Source organism: Nuphar pumila, chromosome 10 (genome assembly GCF_984573655.1).
Source record: "Nuphar pumila chromosome 10, dmNupPumi1.hap1.1, whole genome shotgun sequence".
NCBI lineage: Eukaryota > Viridiplantae > Streptophyta > Magnoliopsida > Nymphaeales > Nymphaeaceae > Nuphar > Nuphar pumila.
In genome coordinates, this window is record NC_143258.1 from 41,280,012 (window position 1) to 41,303,636 (window position 23,625).

Sequence of the window (23,625 nt, forward strand, 5' to 3'; positions counted from 1 at the left end):
GATGATTCACTGAATCCCACGTCTGTGTTCGAGGCTTTGAATGAGCACCACGTATACAAGCACATGGGGCTCATATTCCCGTGTATGTTGACATAACTTTGCATCGGACTCGGGGGGCAGCGCCCTCCGGACCAAATTTTTTTGGGGCCTTCCAACAGCGATTTGTAGTGTTATCGGGCTTTCCTACAGCGATTTGTAGTATTTTCGGGTCTCCAACGAGCCCCACAACGATTTATAGTGTTATCCGGCTTTTCAACAGCGATTTGTAGTGTCTTCCGCAAAACGCTATAGCGATTTATTATGTTTTTTAATCTCACTATAGCGATTTGTAGTGTCTTCTACAAATCGCTATAGCGATTTATAGTGTTTTTGAATCTCACTATAGCGATTTGTAGTGTCTTCCGTAAATCGCTACGACACCCGGGACCCGTGCCGGGGGGGGAGCCCTCGGACCCCCCTCTTGTAAGGGCAAAAACTCTAAATCAAGCTCCACAATGAATCAAGTTGAACAATGCTACCCACGCTGGGAGGAGCCCCCAAACCCTTTTCCTGTAAGGGCAAAAACTCTGAATCAGGCTCCACAATGAATCAAGTTGAACAATGCTATCCACGTTGAGAGGAGCCCCCAAACCCTCCTCCTATAAGGGTAAAAACTCTGAATCAGACTCCACAACTCATCAAGTTGAATGATGCTACCCAGGCTGGGAGGAGCCCTCAGACCCCCCTTCTGTAAGGATAAAAACTCTGAATCAGACTCCACAACTCTTCAAGTTGAATGATGCTACCCATGCTGGGAGGAGCCCTCAGACCCCCCTTTTCTGTAAGGGTAAAAACTTTGAATCAGACTCCACAACTCTTCAAGTTGAATGATGCTACCCATGCTGGGAGGAGCCCTCAGACCCCCCTTTTCTGTAAGGGTAAAAACTTTGAATCAGACTCCACAACTCTTCAAGTTAAATGATGCTACCCACATTGGGAGGAGCCCCCAGACCCCTCTTCTGTAAGGGTAAAAACTCTGAATCAGGATCTGCAACTCATTTAGTTGAATGATGCTACCCACGCTGGGATGAACCCCCAAACCCTCCTCCTGTAAGGGTAAAAACTCTGAATCAGGCTTCACAACAGTCAATGTGCAGGTCAGTCGGTGCTTGATGGAGCAATGTAAGATCTTCTGTTGGATGTGCATAGAAGCAGAAATAGAAGTAAGAGTGAGAGTGAGAGTGAGAGGGTTGATGTTCATGGCCTCCTCTAGGGGAGATTTCTTTCTCAGATAATCCTGCAGTGCAGAGGCTGGGTCTTAAATAATCATCTTCGGGGCACTTAAGTCTTTACAACCACTCCTTTTCAAGAATCATCATTTTTTTTGCACCAATGGAGGAGAGGGTACTTAAGTCTTTGCAATCGCTTCAAACTCCAACGCTAATTAATGCTGACAAACATAGGGATACGAGACGCACATGCTTACATACGTGGTGCTCTTTGGGACCCCGAACATGAGATGTAGCTAACTGCCCTATAGGGGGGGGGACATATAACCTGCTTTGGTTGTCTTTGGTCAAAACTTAGCACATAAAAGGAAATAAGGTATATTTTATGCAATAAAATATAACACCAATCGCAGTTGCACCTCTCTTACACACGACTTAAAAAAAAAATGAACAGCTTCGTTTGTCGTCTCTCGTAGCTTTCCCATCCTATCATTCAACGAGCCAGGCTGTCACTTTCATCTGCCATCCCTATAAATACTCGGACCACACGCCCACTGATACCCAATGCACTTTGCACCAAATCACCTTAGCTTTGTCATATCAACATAACACACAAAGAGCATATGGCTAAGTACTCTAGTCATGATCATCCCTCCTTGCTTCGTAGCTTGGCGCTTCTCTGTCTGCTGGTAGTGATGGGCTGCGTCGGGGTAGCTCATGGTCATGCACTACGCGTCGGCTACTACGACCACAACTGCCCTTCGGCTGAGGAAGTTGTGCGCAAGACGGTCGCTAAGGCTGTTGCAAGCGATCCTGGTGTACCTGCTGCGTTAATCAGGTTGCACTTCCACGACTGTTTTGTTAGGGTGAGTACCTCCTTTCTTTCTTCCTCACGTAAATCTGTAATCAAAAGTACGAACCTCACACCACCGCGGTTGTCAGTTATATATAACCAGGAATGAAAATATTGTGTTGGCAGGGTTGTGATGCTTCTTTGCTACTGGACTCGACTCCCGGCAATCCGGCAGAGAAAGATTCGCTTGTGAACAACCCCAGCCTCAGTGGATTCGAGATCATAGACGAATCCAAATCCATCTTGGAATCCCAATGCCCTCAAGTAGTATCTTGTGCTGACATACTTGCCTTTGCTGCTCGGGACTCTGTGCATATTGCCGGGGGATTCTACTACGCCGTACCCGCGGGGTGACGCGATGGTCGGGTCTCCATCGAATCCGAAGTCGTCCATAACCTTCCAATGCCGTTCTTCGATGTCGACCAACTGGAAGCTAACTTTGCCAGGAAAGGCCTTTCTCTTGATGACATGGTCACACTGTCTGATGCACACACAATTGGAGACTCCCACTATTCAAAATTTTCAGATCGGCTCTATAACTTCAACTCCACAAACGCCCCGGATCCATCCATGGACCCCAAGTATGTGTCCTACCTGAAAACAAAATGTGCGCCTGCGGACCCTACCCAAGATCCAACAGCATCATTGGACCCGGTGACACCAAACAAACTCGATAACAAGTACTACGTGAACATCAAGTACCACCGTGGACTGCTCTCATCGGACCAAGCGCTAATGACAAGGGAGGACACGTCAAAGATCAAAGCAGGTTATATGTTCCCCCCCCGAACAGGGCAGTTAGCTACATCTCATGTTCGGGGGTCCCAAAGAGCACCACGTATGTAAGCATGTGCGTCTCGTATCCCCATGTTTGTCAGCATTAATTAGCGTTGGAGTTTGATGCGCTTACAAAGACTTAAGTACCCTCTCCTCCATTGGTGCAAAAAAAATGACGGTTCTTGAAAAGAAGTGGTTGTAAAGACTTAAGTGCCCCGAAGATGATTATTTAAGACCCAGTCTCTGCACTGTAGGATTATCCGAGAAAAAAATCTCCCCTGGAGGAGGCCATGAACATCAACTCTCTCACTCTCTCTCTCTCCCTTCTATTTCTGCTTTTGTGCACATCCATTAGAAGATCATACATTGCTCCATCAAGCACCGACTGACCTGCACATTGACTGTTGTGGAGCCTGATTCAGAGTTTTTACCCTTACAGGAGAAGGGTTTGGGAGCTCATCCCAGCGTGGGTAGCATCATTCAACTAAATGAGTTGTAAATCCTGATTCAGAGTTTTTACCCTTACAGGAGAGGTGTCTGGGGGCTCCTCCCAACGTGGGTAGCATCATTCAACTTGAAGAGTTTGTGGAGTCTGATTTAGAGTTTTTACCCTTACAGACTGGGGGGTCTGAGAGCTCCTCCCAGTGTGGGTAGCATCATTCAACTTGAAGAGTTGTGGAGTCTGATTCAGAGCTTTTACCCTTACCGAAGGGGGGTTTGAGGGCTCCTACCAACGTGTTCATGGCCTTTTGCCCTTACAGGAGGGGGGTCCGGGGGCTCATCAACCCTCTCACTCTCTCTCTCCCTTCTATTTCTGCTTCTGTGCACATCCATCAGAAGATCCTACATTGCTCCATCAAGCACCGACTGACCTGCACATTGACTGTTGTGGGTCCTTACTGATGAGCTGCCTCTAAATTTATTCGACTCTGGGTCCTTACTGCACTTGAAGTTGAGTCGTTGTATTTTTTGTTGTTTGGTGGGTGGTAAGGCCCTCCTCTACTCTCTCAAGACTCTTAGCTTGGGCAATCTTTCTTTTGATGATTGTGGTTGTAATGTATCGTTGAAGTTAAAATGGGGAATGAAATGACAATAGAAATCACTGAAAATTTACAGAAATAAACTAGACTCAATAACGAAGACACCACTTTTTACGGATTTGGAATATGACCTTCGGTTAGGGAGATATGGCCCTGACAAGTTGGTTCTAATTCGGGTAGCGATTTACAGCGATTTGCTTACTAAATAACACTACAAATCGCTATAGCGATTTGTGGAAGACACTACAAATCACTATAGCGATTTGCGGAAGAATCTACAAATCGCTATAGCGATTTGCGTAAGAATCTACAAGTCGCTATAGCGATTTACGGAAGACACTACAAATCGCTATAGCGATTTGCGATTTGTAGTGTCTTCTGAAAATCACTATAATGTTTCGTTGGAGACCCGAAAATACTACAAATTGTTGTAGAAAAACCCGAGATCCGCGCCGGGGGGGAGCCCCCGGACCCCCCCCCCCCCTGTAAGGGCAAAAACTCTAAATCAGGCACATAAGTAGAGAGGGAAGGGAGAGAGAGTGAGAGGGTTGGTTTTCATGGCCTTCTCCAGGAGGAACTCTTTACCTCCCTTGATTTCTTCTCTAGAGAGAGAGAGAGAGGGTTTTACAGTGTTTTACGAAGAAAGAAGAAGAAGAAGATGACGATGGAGCAATGTAGGATCGTCTGTTGGATGTGCACAGAAGTAGAGAGAGAAGGGAGAGAGAGTGAGAGGATTGATGTTCATGGCCTTCTCCAGGAAGAACTCTTTGCCTCTTTTGATTTCTTCTCTAGAGAGAGAGAGGGTTTTACAGTGTTTTACGGAGAAAGAAGAAAAAGACTGAAGAGTCAACATCATCCTCGACTTTTTGGATGGAGGACATATTTGTCCTTTTTTTGAACAGAGAAAGAAGAAGAAGACTTTGAAGAGTCAACATCATCCTCGAATTTCTGGATGGAGTACATGTTTGTCCTTTTTTGAACTGTTTGATTTTTCTTTTTTGAATGAAGGGCATTTTTGTCATTTTCTCAAACCGTCACTTTATGAGAAGAATAGCAAGAAAGGGTACTTAAGTCTCTGCAACAACACCAGAGTTCGATGCAAAGTTATGTCAACATACACGGGAATACGAGCCCCATGTGCTTGTATACGTGGTGCTCATTCAAAGCCCCGAACACAGACGTGGGATTCAGTGAATCATTGGGGGCGAACATACACCACCCTGTCAAAGATGGTCAATACAAACGTAAACCGAGGCTCGATGTGGGCGCACAAGTTTTCGGACTCGATGGTGCGGATGGGCTTGATCGAGGTGTTGACTGGTTCCCCTGGGGATATCAGGAAATCTTGTAGGGTTGTAAACTGAGATGCCCTCAGAAAAAAAAAATTTGTTGTTTGCTGATTCAGTAGGGTTAATTACTTTATTGTGGTAATATTTCAATACCTCGTAGGTGGTGTATTTTTTAAAACTTTGGATTCAATAATTTCAGTGTCCTTACTGCTAGCTTGTTTATTATGATGTCCGTGCATGGTTAGGCATCTGTCTCTCTCTCTCTCTCATTTTTTTCGTACACTCTTGTTTAAACGAATCTGGCAACCAAATGATAGGTTTAACCATAAATGTGTTTACCACAGTTTCTTTATTACGTTAGAAGGTTGTATCATGTCCAATTCATTACAAGATTCTATTTCTGAGATGGTGAGAAATCAATGGTTCACAATTTATGAAAATAAGAGTGGTTTACAAATGGCATAAAGCACCGCGTTTAAGTCAATTTTAATGCATTAAAATTGTAAATAGAACATGATAATCATGATACAAAGGTTAAATTTTGCTTTAGGATCTTAGATTATGTAAATCAAGTGTCAACCACTGGAAACATTATATATATACATAGTGTTAACATTTGCTAATGTCGACCTGACCTTTAGCATGAACTGGAAATCATATATGTGGGTCATATTAACCCAATCCGACATCATGTATGGATTCAGCATCGTCCAAATGCTAGGAACAGGCTTTTGGATCATGTAATTTCAAAGAGAAAATAGGATTTTATGATCCAAGAAAATATCGCACAATGTATGCCATCAACTTTTCAAGGCTCACAGTGCCTTCACATTGTAATCTGACAACCTAAGAGCCAACCTCCACTAACCGCAACATGTAGATCACATCTTTAAGGTTAGTTTAATGAAAAACAAAAAAAAAAGGAAAAAGGAAACTCATTTGTAGGTATTGTAGAGAATAATGTTAACTCACACACACACACACATATATATATATATATATATATATATATATATATATATATATATATATATATAGAGAGAGAGAGAGAGAGAGAGAGAGAGATGGGTAGGTGCAAAATTGTGACGTATTAAATGAGGTTTTATGTTCTTTCTATGCACACAGGTGCTCTCTTTCACCTAGAGCTTGTAGGAGCAGAACTCTCACGCACATAGGCATCCTTGAGATAGCGCACACATGCACTATTTAGGTAAAGCGCACGCAGGCACTGATCAGAACTTGTGCACCAAGCCGTCAGTTGTGACTAGCGCTCTCTACGTTGCGCACGCAGGCACTCTTTGCATTGCACGCACAAGCACACCATCAATACCTCATGCACGTAGGCACTTAATTGATAATCAATGCCCGCAGGCATTGCAGATGGCTGCCCACATAGGTGCTAGCTCCCGCATAATGATCTTCACACACGCGGATGAAGTAGTTGCTCTCACCAGTGGCGTAGCTAGGATTCATGTGGAGGGGGGGCGCAAACAGCGGTGTAGCAAAAAAAAAAAAGTTTTTTGTGATAGTCGGGCGTCCCTGAATTTTTTTTTTAAGATAAAATAAAAAATGGCTACAATTATTAATAAAAATCTATTTCATATGGACAAATCAAACTATTTGCTGCAGTCAGGGCTGAGCTAAGACTGGGCTAAAAAATTGGATAAAAATCTATTTCATATGGAATCAGGGCTGGGTTAGAACTGGGCTTTTAAAAAAAAAATTAACTGTTTCGGGAGGCAGGACTGGGCTAGCTCCACCTCTGGCTCTCACAGACGGCTACTAGTTCTACTAAGCTTTGGTATAGGAAATGATCTCATCACCTCAGTGACTATCACAGTAGATTAGCGCTAATATCTAAGGCAAATCAGAAATGCAATAATCGAGGAAACGTTTGCCAATGCACTTAGCTTAGGCCAAGGAATCAATGCAATGAGCAAGCACTCAATCTCAGGATGCATATGGAAGTTGATTTTGTGGTCTTGAGATAGAAGAGACATCGTCATATCTGCGCTGGCGCCCGATAAGTATAGATTGAGGTTGCAAGGTATTGTGATCATTCTTGTATGTGCAATAGTATATATTGAAGACACTATACTATAGATACAAAAAGTAAGGACTAGGTTATTGGACTCAGCTAGAGGAGTATGAAAGACGATCATGAGCAAGTGTGCTCATAGATGCGTCTGTCATTATGCAAAGTTTGTGTCTGTACACTGCATAGATACATCTATAAGACTGTGATCTACTGCGACAAGATGATCCGGCAGTGTAAAATGTTCGACTGAGTAGAATTGAAATCTGATTATCGAAAGTCTCCTCGTGGCTCACCAAATCCACAAGCTAATAACTTCAAAAGGTGTAGAAGAAATGGTGGAGGAAGAGAATGAATTGAAGTGAATTCTCTCAATTAGTTCACAGATGATCTAGAGAAAGCCGATCCTCAAATTGAGTCATTTATCCATGTAGAAACAAAAAGTACAATCGAATTTTATTTCTCAAATTCCAAATCTTACATAATCATCAAATTTTACAAACTTGACCTATTTATTCTATTGACTTAAGCATTGGTGTCATGGCTTGGGCAGCCCAAGCTTCAAATCCCACAGTTGACGATCTTATTCCACTGACTGGCACTGCTCCACCTGTGTTCACTACTGACTAATGTCACAAATGTGTTGTGCTTGTGCACCAACTACCCGCACCTCTAGCTTGCCCACGCTGCCCGTAAGGCGGTTGTTCTTCCGTACACTCATCTTGACTCTATTTTGACCCTCTGTCATGCTCCTCAACTAGATTCTCTTACCTCAGTAGTTGGGTTTTCACTCGGGTTTGCATGATACGAACCCTGATTTACGAGTATCAGATAGAACCCTTACGTAACACTAACATGCTGAACTGACCAGATGATTAGTCCTCCTCCACCTCCAATGGAGGTCTTCAACAAATTATGGAAGAAGGAGAGATGATAGAGAAAGAACGATATATGTGGTTCAACCACTTAGTGCCTACACCCACGCGGTCAAGAGCACATTCGCACGGGCCTAAGCCTTTACAACTTATATTCTTTTATATATCCATTGAATTACATTTTGATAAGATTTCTTATTTCCTCTTTCTTCCCTCGCTTATCTTCTTGGTTTCCTTGCAGGGAAGATTTTCATAGTGTTGGGTGTTCACCTTGAGATAAGGCAAGAGTCTCACCATAATGCTAAAAGTCCACCTTGGGATAAGGAAAGGGTCCCATATTTGGTAGGTGGACATGAATAGATAGGAATCCGACATTAGGGGGGGAGAGTCTCCAATGTGACTTGCTTGGATCAGATCTTTGCTAGACTTAGAACCCAAGCAGACACTGATACCGATAATAGGTATGACCACAGGCACCACAAGAAATCTTTCTTACACACTACGGTAGGAAATTAAGTAGCCTAAAATGGCATATCTTGTTATTGGCAATGTAGGATACCCATTAGGCTGGGCCCACATAGAGGGATGCCTAGCCCATTGGACTCCTACTATTCTATATATTCTAATTAATCCCTAAGTTTTATTCCACATTAATTTTCAAATTCTAAATCATAAATCATCTTCTATTTTGGATTTCAAACCCAACCAAGGTCCAATTCTAATTTAGTAAAACCCTATTACATCCATATCCAAATAAGATCCAAATTTATCTCTCATTAAATCTAAATTCAAACTTATGTTTAATTAAATCTTAATTCAAATTTGTGTGAAATTAAATCTAAATTAAATCCAAACTTCAAAATTAACTTCAATTAAATTCAAATTCACTTGAGATTAAATTTTGACACTTTTTAATACATAAATTTAATCTCAATTTATCATTAATTAAGATCCCACATTTTACTTAAATTAAATATAAAAATTTATTTTAAATTATTTATTAATTACCAAAATATCATAATTATTACATTAAAATTTATATTCAAATTCTAAATTTAATTTCAATAAACACTCAAATTTATTATATAATTCAATTTTTGAATTGGCATTAAATTAATTATAGTTTTATATAAAAATTTGAATCAAATCCAAATCCAATTATAATACCTGAGATCCATTTATTAAATCCAAATCTAAATTTAAAATTCTCAATTTCAAACCAAAATAATACTCTAATTTTAAATGTACACTTAATTAAAATCCTGACTAAATTGAAACTCAAGTTAAATTCCAATCCAAATCAAAACCCGATTCAAAATAAATTTTCAGTTTGAGATTCATTCAAAATCCAAATTAAAGCTTGAATTATAATTAAATCTCATCTTAAGTTCAAATAATATTTTAACATTAAGTTCACTTTTATTCCTCATAAAAATAATAAAAATTCATGAGTTTTACAATAGTGACCCAATTTGCCATCATAGATGGATTGAACATGGTCCAAATGCTAGGAATAAGCGTTTGGATCATTTGTTTTCAACCAAAATACATGATTTTATGAAAAAAAATATTGCACAATGTATGCCATCAATTTTTCAAGGCTCACAATGCCTTTACATTGTAATCAAACAATCTAAGAGCCAACCTCCACTAACTGAAACATGTAGATCACATCTTTAAAGTTAGTTTAATGAAAAACAAAAAAAAAAAGGAAAAAGGAAACTTGTTTGTAGGTATTGTAGAGAATAATGTTAACTCATATATATATATATATATATATATATATATATACATATATATATAAAAAGAGAGAGAGAGAGATGGGCAGACCTGTAAAATTGAGACGTATTAAATGAGTTTTTTTGTTCTTTCATTGTTATTTTGCAGTTCTAGCCCCATAAATGTATTGGGCATCATCGATTTACAAGGAATCCACAATTGGATCATGTGTTTTCGATGAAAAAATTATATTTGGAGCCTAAAAAATTTACATAGATTTTGCACCGTTGATTTTTTGAACCTTATAAAAAACAACTCATGTGCCGGAATCAAACACTTTGAGAGCTGATCCTTATAAAATCAAGTACACAAATCACATTTGTATGGTCAGAATTTAAAAATAAAATGAAAAACCTCTGAAAAACTCGTTTAGCATTTTGCACCTACCCATATATATATATAAGAGAACTGAACATATTAGGCCCCCTTTTCTCGTTGTACCTTGTTAGACCTTATAGTTTGAAGTGTTTTATGATAGATCTGAACAGTTAGATTTGTTTATCATGCTCGATTTAGTGGGGATCGATTCTTGGATCATGTTTTTTCGATGACAAAATATATTTTTATGAGTCGAAAGAAATTGATGTCGTACAGATCAGATTTGTAATCCAAAATTTCATTCCCACTAAACAAAACCTATAGATCACATCTTGGTGTTATATGTGAGAAAAAAATGCAAAAAACTATTATTTAGAGAAAAGGGGCAGCACCAGTGCATTACTCTCTCTCTCTCTCTCTCTCTCTCTCTCTCTCTCTATCTATATATATATAATGATAATATTTGTTACCCTTGTGGGTAAGAACCCCTTAGTTGAAACTCATAACGGGAGGTTGTTTTTGCCAAATCTGACCACATGGATGTGCGCAGTCAAAATAGTAAAAATCCACACTTTGATCATAGTTTTTCAACAGAAAAGTTTTTTTGAGGTTTAAAAATTTGATACATTTTTAGGCCGTTGTTTTTTTTTACTCTTATAAAATCCTACATATATATTAGAAAAACATGATTCAAAGGTTAGTTTCTAATCTTCACATGTGGATAGTCAGATGTTAAAAAAAAGTAAAAATATTATATTTTTCAGAAAGGATTACCCGGAAAGATGGTAAACAATATATATATATATATATATATATATATATATATATATATATATATATATATAGTGATATTTAGGGCTGAAAAATGAGACGAGCAGGCCACTTTGCTTGGCTCGGCTCATGAGAAGCTTAGCTCAGGAAGTTGATTTAGGTAATTGAGCCTAGTGTTGTGTTATCATCGCAAAATTTTACATTTGCAAGTCAAACTGACATTTGAAAAAGATTTTGAAAATAACTCGCCTCTATTTTTAAAATGCGGGATAATTTCGAGGAATGAGACTCGCCTGTCGGTACGAGGTTCAATCATTCATGACGACTTTACCAGGGGTAATTGAACCAAGGATCAAAAGTGTGCTTAGCTTTGTTCAACTTGTCTAAACCGATGTTCTATTTCCTAAATGCACAAAGAATCAGGCATGTGCTATGAATTGCCGAAAATACAGGTTTGAAAACATGATGTTTGCCTTACTTTGAAAATCTTGAATCATGATTGGGAGAGAGTTTCTGAAGAAAAGAAAATCGATTTATGAAGAAATACAAGTGTTTTGTGAAAATCGATTTCTGAGTAATTTCAAATAACTTTGGAAAAACATGATTTCTCTAAATTCAAACTTTGAAATTGAAGATATTATGACTTGAAAATTTGTGATTTGAAGTTAAGAAATACTTAAAATGCCATTTGAAAGCTCAGAGTTTTGAGAAAATCAATTTTTTGAGTAAGACTTAGAAAATTTTGACAAAATCGATTTCTCTGAATTGGAATTGGAATTGGAATTTGCAAATTGGATGAAATGAATGAATATGGATTTGAAAGGCATTGTTTTGAATAATTGAAAAAATCTTTTTATATTTTTGAGAAATGCAGTGCATTTTGAAGTTAGCCTAAGAGTGTAGGCTGAATGTGGCTAATACGAAGATCACAAATATGGATCTCATTCGTATTCTGATTATGGCTATAAATACAAATTCCATCGAGTTTGCCAACTCCCTCAGAGCTTGTGCACATGTCATTCGTATAAACCATGGTGGATTTTTAATATGTGCATGAATGACAAACATCAGATATTGAAATTTGCAGAATTAAACTATATACAATACAGTCCTATTCTAAGCAAAAAATGTAAATCTTATTCCAAATATTACATTTGATATTACATTGAATTGAATAAAAGAGACTAAAGAAAAATCTTCTTCTTGAATGTTGCTGCAAAACTAGAAAATCTTATTACTGAAGATATGTTGGCTTTTCTAGATTTATCCAGCAATATCTGAAAATTGCTAGATTTATCTTAGACATAAGCCTTTTTCCATGATTACCTGAGATAAACATAATGAAATATGAAATAAAATGGAAGAAATAATAAAGATAAAAAACTTTGAAATTCAGAATTTTGTGAAAAATGACAAAAATACCTCCGAAAACAAGACTATAGCCTTGAAATCAGGGTTTTCAGAAAGATATTTTGTAAAATGCAAATTTTGAAATTCAAATGAGAATAATTCAAAATAATATGATATGATATGATTGAAAATAAGAAAATCAAAGTTAGAGATTTCGAAATTGAGGTCAAATAACCAAATTACCTCTGATAGCAAGACTATGGCCCTAAAATCAGGGTTTTCAAGAAATATTTTGGTAAAAACTTGGGGTTTAGGTTTAAAAAGGATAAAATAGCAGCTAAATCGAACATGAGGTATCCTACCATGATTCTAAACATGAACAAACCCTAAAAACATGAACTTATATAAAAAAATTTAAAAATATCACAAAAATATGATTTTGGCAGTATTTTGGGATCCTACGGGTACCCTATTTTGCAATTTAACTCATCCAAGCATAAAATGATATCCAAAATTCATAAAAATCAACATAAGAACTTCTTATAACCCTAGAATTAGATTGAAATTATAAAAAGATATTTTTGACATTATTTTAATTCAAAAATTGTATTAAAACCCTAAAATATACTATTTTTACTCGTGGGCACGTACCAATTTCAGTGTCAGACCCGAATCAGGGGTCAATTCACCATAGAAATTCATAAAATTTTATAAAAAAATATAGACAGAAAACTGAGATTTTCCTTTTTACAGATTGGAAAAATCATCTTCGGTTGGGGAGATATCTTTCCAACAATCTGTACTTGAATTTAACGAATATGAAATTGATCAAAATAGGCACTTTCAATTGCAAATACAGAGAAAAATAGCAGACTTCATCAAAAATTTCTAAGATTTCATCAGTGAATAATAGACATATAAATAATGAACTTCCATTTTTATAGATTATGAGTCGGATTTATGGTTAAGGATCTATGATCGCTCCAATTTGAACTAGGGTTTTGGTAAATCATAACGAGTTTTAAAAAGTTGATCTGATTCTCTGACAAAGGAAAAATATCAAATAGTGACAAAAAATTATAAAAATTTTACACTAAATCGCCGACATTAACACGTAGTCACTGCAATTTACAGATCTCGACCTGGATATTGGATGAAAGAAATATAACATCTACAAGTTATACTTGAATTTGAACAACGATTTTAATCAACAAAAATCCTAATTCGACTTTGTATTTTTCTGATAAGGTTTTCGAATCTTAAAACTTCTGATTTTTTTACAGGAACTCACTTACACATCCATGGATCATATAAAAAAATCAGAAATTTCTAACAAATATTTAAATAGGAAACATCATGATTTCTACAGATCTAAAATCCAAACACACGAAAATCTAAGAAAGCCCTAAAAAAATATGATTTAACAATGAAAAACAATAAAAAATACCTAAACTGAAAAGAAAAATTTATTTTAATGCTGAAATATATGTAATAAACATTAATAGACTAAAAACTAAAAAGAAAACAGGGAATTCATGGCTGAAATTAATTTTACATTTAAAATCATGGATTTAACCCATTTAACGGGTAAATCTCATGTTTTGTTGGTTAAGAACATGAAAAACAACAAGGTAAATGATTCTAATGGATTAGAATCTCGAACAACAGTACCAAATAAGAATAGTACATCTTCTTGGGTCGACCTTGGGGTTCTTGGATGAGAATCCATGGTTAAAACCATGAAAGAGAGGGCGTCAATGGTTAAATCTATTGAAAAATACCAAAAAATAATAATAATAAAAACTATCAAAAATCACTAAGGAATTCTACCTTGGATGTTGCAGCAATAGAGAAAACAGCTTGGTGGAGAGAGAAGCTCCAAGATTCACCAAGGGGAAGAATGGAGGTCGACCCCCTTGGGCTCTCTTTAAATAGAAAAAATTAGGTTTAGTTTAAGATTTTCCTAAATTCTAAATTTTCCCTTTTTAAAGCCTATCCAAAACCATTAGTGGGGGGCGATTTTTTTGGAGAGACCTAACCTAGTTGGACTCTATCTAGCTTACCTAACTAAGCTAACCAACCTAGAGAGACTCCAAGTGTGGCGCCACTTGGGTTTTTCAAAAAACCTAATATTTAAAACTTTAAAATCAAAGTTAAAGACTAAAGTAAAAATAAGGGTTTTTAAAATTAAATTTTGACTCACCTAGGCCCAGAACCTAATTAGGACATGAATTAACCCTAGTCTAACCCTGACTTTTGCAAATGTGGTGCCACCCAGAGTGGGCCCCATTTGGTTTTTCAAAAAGCGATTTTAAAACTTGAAAATAAGAGGTTTTCTCAAAAGACATTCAAAGTAAAACTTGAAATGACACAGAGTTTTGACTGGGTCAGAACTCCTCCAGATATGATGCCAACTGGGTGGGCCCCACATCAAAGTTTGAAAATTTTGAAATAAAGACTGAAAATAGCTTTAAAAAGGGGTTAAAATCAACATATAAGATTCAAAGTTTTGAAAATAGAGTTTTAAGCAAACTAGAACTCTGGGCCATAGTCCTGAATCAATTAGGACTCTGAAATTTTAGATTTTAAAAGCCAAATGAAGGAGTTTTTGAAAGACTTTATCAGAACTGGTAAAAACAAGTTAAAAAATGCAGTCAGAGTTAGAGTCTTAACTCAACTGAAACTCTGAAATAGTGTTCTGAATCAACTGGGACTCTATAAAATGACCTAATTATTGAAAAACAAATAGAAATGAATGACAACAGAAGTGAAAACAAACTTCATAATAGACTCCTAACTGGATTAGGACTCTGGGACAGAGTCCTGATCGGACTAAAACTCTAGATTTTTTTTGGTATTTTCTGAAAAACAGATGAAAGAACTTGTGAAAACAGTGAAAATAATGACAAGTATTAAAATCAAAATTGAGTTTTGATCCAACTGGGACTCTTGGGACAGAGTCCTAATTGAACTAGGACTCTCAGAATTTTAGATTTTCTGAGAAAACAAATGAGAGGATTTTGAAAAACAAGTGAAAACAAGATAGAATTGAAGTTTGGTTCTGAGTCCTGATCTGATTAGGACTCTGAAGATGAGTACTAATTCGACTAGAACTCTGAAAATTTTTGGTTTTCTAAGAAGTAAATGGTAAAATTTAAACAAAGATTTTGAAAACCAGTGAAAATGAAGCAAGAAAACAAACTTTGGATAGAGTCATGATTCGATCAGGACTCTGGGATAGAGTCCTGATTCGATCAGGACTCTGGGATAAAATCCCAGAATTTTGAAATTCCATGATAAAGGTATAACAATTTTGATAGATAAAAAGATTTTTGAAAGATTCTCTCAAAATTGAAATCAGGGTCAAAGTCTTGATCCAACTAGGATTCTGGAATAGAGTCCTGGTTCAACTAAAACTCTGAGTTTTTTACTCACTTTGAAATATTTTAAAAAGATTTGATTAAAAATAGGCAGAATACCAACAAAAGATAGAGTCCTGATTCGATTAGGACTCTGAGAAAGAGTCCTAATCCAGCTAAAACTCTAGAATTTTGGATAAAATAGAAGATTTTGAAAGTCAGATGAGAAGGTTTTGAAAACAAGTGAAGAACAGAAGTAACAGATGAAATTGGGATATAGTCCTGATTCAATTAGGACTCTAAGAAAAAGTCCTAATTCGACTGAGACTCTAGAATTTTGGCTAAAAACAAAGGATTTTGATAAGCTTTCTCAAAATTAGGTAAAAATGGTAGTAAAAGATAGAGTTCTGATCTGACTAGGACTCTGAAAAAGAGTCCTGATCCAATTAGGATTCTGGTAAAAGAGTCCTGATTGGACTGAGATTCTGAAATTTTGGCCAAAATGACGAGAATATGCAAGGGATATGACTACATCTGGTTTAGAATCAAAATAGAGTTTTAAAAAGATTCAAAAAGATGAAAATACAGAGTCCTGGTCGAACTAGAACTCTGAAATTTTTGAGATTTTTGATAAATAAAGGAATCCAGAAGTGACACCACCTAACTGGGTCTCATCTGAGAATTGAAATTGAGTTTAAAATGAATCTAGATTATTTTTTGAGAAAAATACTTCAAAATATAAGATTCTGGAGATTGATAAATGGTAGAATGTTGATTTAAAACCCAGGTTTTGGAATTGACTTTGAAAGAAAAGTTTTAAAAGCTCGAATCTGGACTTAATATTTTGAAAACAAGAGTTTTGTATCTTAATAATAAGATGAAATGACATGCAATGCTATGCAATGCAATGAAATGATATGTCGAATGCATGCAATGATATTGCAATGATATATGAAATGTAAACACTGGATGAGGGTGAAAATTTGGGGTGTTTACACGTTGAAATGGCAAGCTTGGCTCATTTTTAAATATTATATATTATATATTATATATTATACAAAAGCAACAAAACACTCAATTTTTTTTAATGAATATGAGTCAGCTCATGATCGGCTTGCCAGACTCGACTTGTGACAGGCTCACACTCGGCTCGTGAAGAGCTCATCAGCGGAGCTTGAGCTGGGATGACCCTTGCCACTAACCAACAGAGGTATCTGTCTCTCAACTGCATGAATGAACATTTTCCTTCGCAACCAAAGGAGAGATCCAAAACCCAGAGAGGCACTCATCCAAAAAAGGGAACACCTTGCTTTACTACATACCCAAAGAAAAGAAAGAGATGCTTGGGCTTGGCTTGTTAAGGGTCACCCCAACTTCAGCTCGGCTCATGAGTTTATCACGAGTCGAGTGCGAGTTTGTTACAAGTCGAGTCTGGCGAGCTGATCACAAGTTGACTCGTATTCTTTAAAAAAATATTTTAAAGTGTTTTTATTCTTGATAACATATAAAAATTTATATACTATATCTAATACATATAATGTATAATATAACACATGTGTAAACTATATAATATATAAATATATAATATGTAAAATGAGCTTATACAAGCCAAATTTGCCATCTCCGTGCTCAGCTCATTTACCTAAACGAGGTTGGTAGCTTTGCTTGCTGAGCTAAGCTTCTCAAGAGCCGAGCCAAGCCAAACGGTGAGCTGCTCGTCTCATTTTTCAACTATATATATATATATATATATATATACCTCTTGGGTAAAAACCCCCTTAGTGAAAAAATATATTATTTTTACTTGTTTTAGTTTCTTCTGAACATCTCACCATCCAGATGTGATCTGTATATTAAGATTAATAGAAACTAACCTTTGGATCATGTTTTTTTTTAAATGACAAACTAGGGTTAGGCAAACCCCTACCAGTTACACTATACCATTGAGTTTTGAACCTGCAACCTTTGGATCATGTTTTTCTAACATATATGTCAGATTTTAAGAGGGTAAAAAAATCAATGGACTATAATGTGCCATATTTTCAAACCTAACAAAAAAAACTTAATATTTTAACTATGCTGATCTCATCCATGTGGTCAGATTTGGTAAAAACAGCCTCCCTCTATGAGTTTCAAATAAGGGGTTCCTTACCCATTAGCCATAAGGGTAGCAAATGCTCTCTCTCTCTCTCTCTCTCTCTCTCTCTCTCTCTCTATATATATATATATATATATATATATATATATATATATATATATATATATATATATATATATATATATATATATATATATATATATATATATGAGTTAACATTAATGTCGACATTACCTACAAATGAGTTTTTTTTTCATGAAACTGACCTTACAGATGTGATCTACATGTTTAGGTTAGTGGAAGTTGGCTCTTATATGGTCTGAGTAGGATGTGCAGGCATTATTTTATGAGTTTTGAAAAATTAATGGCATACATTGTGCAATATTTTTTTGGCTCATAAAATCATATTTTTTCATCGAAAACACATGATCTAAAAGCCACTTCATAGCATTTGGACCATGATGAATCCATCCATGAGGTCGGATTGAGTTAATATGACCCGCAAAAATGATTTCGAGCTGATTCGAATGGGATGGTCAGGTCGACATTAAAAATTGTTAACCCAATATATATACACTTGATTTAAATAGTCTAAGATCTAAAAGCAAAATTTAACCTTTGTATCATGGTTATCATGTTCTATTTATTATTTTAATGCATTAAAGTCTACTTAAAAGCGATGTTTCATGTCATTTCTAAGTTTCTTATTTTCATAAATTGTGAACCATTGATTTCTTACCATCTCAAAATTATGATTTTGTAATTAATTAGACATGATAAAACTTTCTAACGTAATAAAAAAACTACAATAAACACATTTATGGTTTAACCTACCATGTGGTGGCAAGAGTACAGAGGGAGGGGCTAGCTCAGCTTGTCTGGTAGGAGCAGCTAGTGCATGTCACCTTGTATTGGGATGTTGCAGGTTCAAAACTCAATGGTATAGTTGTATAACTGGTAGGGGTATGTCTGACACCAGCTTGCCTATCAAAAAAAAAAAAAGAGCGTACTACAAACCAATGGGGATTCCGCGTGAGTGGTAGAAGCTATGTTGAGGTTTAAAACCCAATGATACGTTGAATAATAAGTGGTGGGGTCTCTCTAACCCCAGCTCGCCTTTAAAAAAAATAGTATGTACTACAAAATGGTACCATGAGAGAGAGAAAGATGATAACCACACAAGCCAACAGTGGGCACACTCAAATTATTGAATCAAAAGTTTTAAAAATTACACCACCTACGAAGAATTGAAATATCACTAGGACCCATAGCAGAACCCAGTTCTGGTCCTACAACATAAAATATCAAATCTACATATGGATTATCGTGCACCACATCCACCCGTGCATCAAAATTGTTCCAAATTTTTTTACCATGAAGCGTCCAATTCTGATAATCACTCACAAAACCCTTCATGTATAGGTGATGTCTAACACCATGAGGTTCTACAAATCGATTATTCTTGCACATCGTGCATGGACACCTGATCTGACTTGTGGGATCCACTGTACTGACACTTGTAGTTGCAAATTCAATAAAACTATCAACATCATCTATATATTCAAGTGACACCTCATTATCAACTATCATACGGTACATCCATTCACAGTTTGCAATCATTTTGTCCTATGATATTATGGATATTATCCTAACCAGTTAAAAGAGAATCATAAGAATGTTGTGTTATTTACAAATCTATTAAAAATTCTTGTTTGATGATTGTTGGTGAGTAATTTTTTTGTTTCAGTTAATGCATAAATTTTCTTTCCCTCTTTACCACAAACATGCTTAATATAAAATGCAATTCCATGAACTATTATGCATGCATTGATAATTCAATATTTTTGTATGTAACACCATCACCTCATATTTACACACATCATAAGGATATTTAGAAATATGAAATCACATTCACAAACATGATACATTCAATTTAAGCTTATTTTCATGATACAATTTTACATGAACTGTATAATCAAATCCAAAATAACTTCATACAAGCATGGATAGTCATGTCAAACATTGCAATACATTCAGTCATTCATATCACAACAATGTCAAACATGTACATGCAACAAACACACTCCACTATCCCGCTAACTACTATCATGCCTAGCATGAAATCTGAACTACATAAATAAGAACACTTTTATTCTCATACGTTCAAATCATTCTCATCATGATCTCGAAACTCCAGCAAAACAATTCTACAGATCCACAACTAAGTGTGTGAGTAGGAAAGCGTTGCACCCAAGAAAGTAAATAACATGTGATGTGCTTGCATCACTTACTCACTATGAGTATTTACGCGATTTGCATGCTTTTGCATTTGCATTTTTCTTCTTTCTTTTCGCATGACATTTTAAGTCACATGTGATGCTTAGCATTAAGCATCACGTATTTTCCTCTGCTATGCACCTGCAATGACAAAGACTGCTAGCTAAAGGCAAAGACCCAGACAGGGAGCTTCGCCCCGCCGTGTCTGACGAAAGGGAAACACGACAAGGGGTAGAGCCCCCTCACTCTATCGGCAGAAGAACCACTCAGGTAGGGGCTTCGCCCTCCGTACTCGACAAGAAAAGACAACAGCAAGGAGGCAGAGCCCCCTGCCGGTCAGAAAAATAAAGTGGACAGAGAGCGGAGGGGCTCTGCCCATTGCTGACTGAATGAAAACAAAGAAGGAATGGGGGAGGTGCCGAACCCCTCCCTCGTAACCCAAGCAATAGGAAGGGGGTCTCGGCCCCTCCCTTACGAAGAAGGACAAATGGGAGGGGGTTGAGCCTCTCCCTCAAAACCGAAGAACATAAAGACATGGAGAAAAGGGAGGCGGTCTTGGCCCCTCCCTTACAAAGAAGAAGAAACGGGAGGGGGTTGAGCCTCTCCCTCAAAACCAAGAAAAAGAAGACAATGAGAGAACTTGACCCCTCCCTGGCAAAAAAGAAGGAACGAGTGGGGCAAGGGCCTTGCCCTCGCTTGACGAACACACCCAGGCACTAGGGGCAAAGCCCCTACCGGCCGGAAGGAACGAGGCAGGGGCCCAAATTTCCTAAAACTTTGTCACAGGTGACAAGGGGTGTCTCTCCTGCCGACCTGCCAAAAAAATTGACAGGGGCTTTAGCCCCTACTAGCCGACCATGGTTTTCCAGCAGGGAAGAATGACATGCCCTTATCGGTCGACAGAAAAGAAAGAGAAGGAGAAAGAGAAGGAGAAGAAGAAGAAGACACAAGAGAAAGAGAGAGGGGGTGAGAGGTTACCTAAAAAGAAGTCGATGAGAGGGAGACCATCAACGTCAGGTGCAGGTGACAGGTGAGGTGAGTGAGGGTTCGACTATGAGAGTCGAGCGAGGGAGAGGGTTTAGGGTCCGATCGAAGGAAAGAACTCGGTGATCGATGATCGATCGAGGGAGAGGGTTCGACAATGTCAAAAGGTGAGTGAGGGTTCAGGGTCGGTGGTCGGCAGCGACATATGACAGTGAGAGAGATGGAGTGAGGGAAGAAGGAAGAGGTGAAGGCGAGCACTCGAGCTATGGGCGGCGACTGCATGCGTGGGATGAAACAGAAAGGAAAAGAAAGGGGCTCGCATTAGGGTTTTACGGGGAAAATTAGCGACAGATTAACGACAAAAAAATTCTATCTCAAAATCTGTCGCCCATTAGCGATGAAATAGCGACAGAAAAATTCTATCGCTCATTCGTCGCTAGGTTGCGTCAAAGTTTGAGACAGATTTTTTCTATCGCTAATCTGTTGCTAATTAGCGATGAATTTTGAGACAAATTTTTTTCTGTCTCTAATTCTAATTTTAGGAACGACTGTTTTTCTTTAGATAATTTATCATAAATTTGTGATGGATTATTTCCATCGCAAATTTCGGTCGCTAATTAACATTGTTCTTATAGTGACTCCTTCGTTCAAGGGAAGGTTTTATCTCTTTAACATCTTGCCTATTATTTGCGCTCAAAGGTTATCGTTATCTGGTGGACGTTCTCTTCCAGCCTGGTTTTGTTTTCCTCTCAAATGGGAGAGCTCAGGTCGGTCTCGATATAAATTCTCTCAAACTTTTTAATAAATGAACACGAAAAAAAAAGACTCTATGTTGCTGCCCGTGGACGTAACCACATAAACGCTTGAGTACCTCATTTCCTCTCTCCCCTTTATCCTCTTTTGGTGTATCGAACGCATCACCTCAGCTAAGAGAGGTAAACCCGAGGTGGGGTCGACACCAAAGCCCTTACATAGCCCACCAATTAAAGGCAGCCGCACATCTGGTGGGAGTTGAACCTGGGACAAAGAGGCAAACTTACATCTGATTACAATGCTTAAGTGCCTAGGTAGGGATGGCAGTGGATCGGAGCGGGGCGGGGGACAAGGTCTCCACCCCCGCTTTGTCTCTAAAATGTAACCTTCATCCCCGGTCCACCCCCATGACGAGGAAGACTTTGGACCTCCACCCCCGCCCCGTCTCAACATTCTAATCCCCGTCCCCGCCCCGTCTCTAAAATGTAACCTTCATCCCCGGTCCACCCCCGTGACGGGGGAGACTTTGGACCTCCACCCCGTCTCAACATTCTAATCCCTGTCCCCGCCCCATCCCCGCCCCCGTCTCCGTCCCCATCCCTGTCCAATCTATTAAAGAACAATTTTCAATTTGACCAAGACAATGCCCATGGATGCAAGGGACAAAAGTTCGATGCTGAGTAAAGAAGATATCCTAAAGCACAGTAAACAAAAATAAAAAAAGAAATCAATTCAAAGTGCAAACCTTCTTAAGCTTCTGTAGAATGGATTCTTCATAAGCATGGAACCCATCACCAACAAGATTGGAAAGCTCTGAAAGATTATCAATCTCGTCTGACTTCTTCTCAAAAGGGCTCAATGAAACAGTTGCAATAGGGCAAAGAGGGCGAACGTGCAGAGCGTTTAAATCATCAAAGCAGGAAAGAAAAAAAAAAGAGGGAGGAGATGACACCACAGAGGAGGCTCACGACAGTGACACAAGGCAGCGGCAGAGATGGATGGAAGGAGAGATGGTGTCGGCCAACGGTGGTCGGTGTCGGCAAACGGTGGTCGGCGACGGCCCGGCTCCAACAATAATGCAGATGAGATGGGGAAGGGGAAGAGGCAACGGCCCGGCTCGACGACTTCAGGGTTAGGAACTTAGGGAGTTAGGGTTAGTAAACAGTAAGAGAAAAATATAAAGGGTTGGGGGCGGGGATGGGGCGGGGCGGGGGCGGGGCCGGGACGGAGATAGGGCGGAGCCGGGACGGGGCGGGGGAACGGGCCAGTCCATCCCCGCCTCCATCCCCGTTTCATGCCCTCCATCCCCGGTCCAAACGGGGCGAGGCAGGGCGGGGCCCCGCTTTCCCCCGGTCCACTGCCATCCCTATGCCTGGGGTGAAAGGGGGGGGCATGAGTAACTTCAAGGGTTAACTGCTTGGATCTCCATGAACTTAACCGTGTCTATGTGCAGCCAAACATGTGATTGTGAAAAGCAGGGGCGCCTTGAAGTTTCTAGTAAAAGCAAAGGCATATCAATGTTCTCGAAGCACACAAACCTGGCAGAAGGATTTTTATGAGGAAGTGCCGGACATGTGCACGACTGTTCAAAAGTATTAAATAATGACAAAAAATGTGGGCGCTTATGGCTGAATAACTTAAAAAAAAAAAGATTTGGGTCCGCGTGGTTTGTAGGAGCTGTCAGTGTACGTCTCCTGGTGGTGGGACGTTGCAGGTTCAAACCCCGAGTGGTTAAATTATTAACTGGTGAGGGGGTCTGCCTAACACCAGCTAGTCTTTAAAAAAAACCATTTTCGACTAAACAAATCTTGTATATCACATCCATAAGATTCAATTTAAAATTACACGCACGGACATCA

General features: G+C 38.2%; 1 pseudogene; it reads left to right on the forward strand.

The window, feature by feature from the left end:
* Positions 1-1,831: 1,831 nt before the first annotated feature.
* Positions 1,832-5,347, forward strand: LOC149826722 (peroxidase 5-like; annotated as a pseudogene).
* The last annotated feature ends 18,278 nt before the right edge of the window (positions 5,348-23,625 follow it).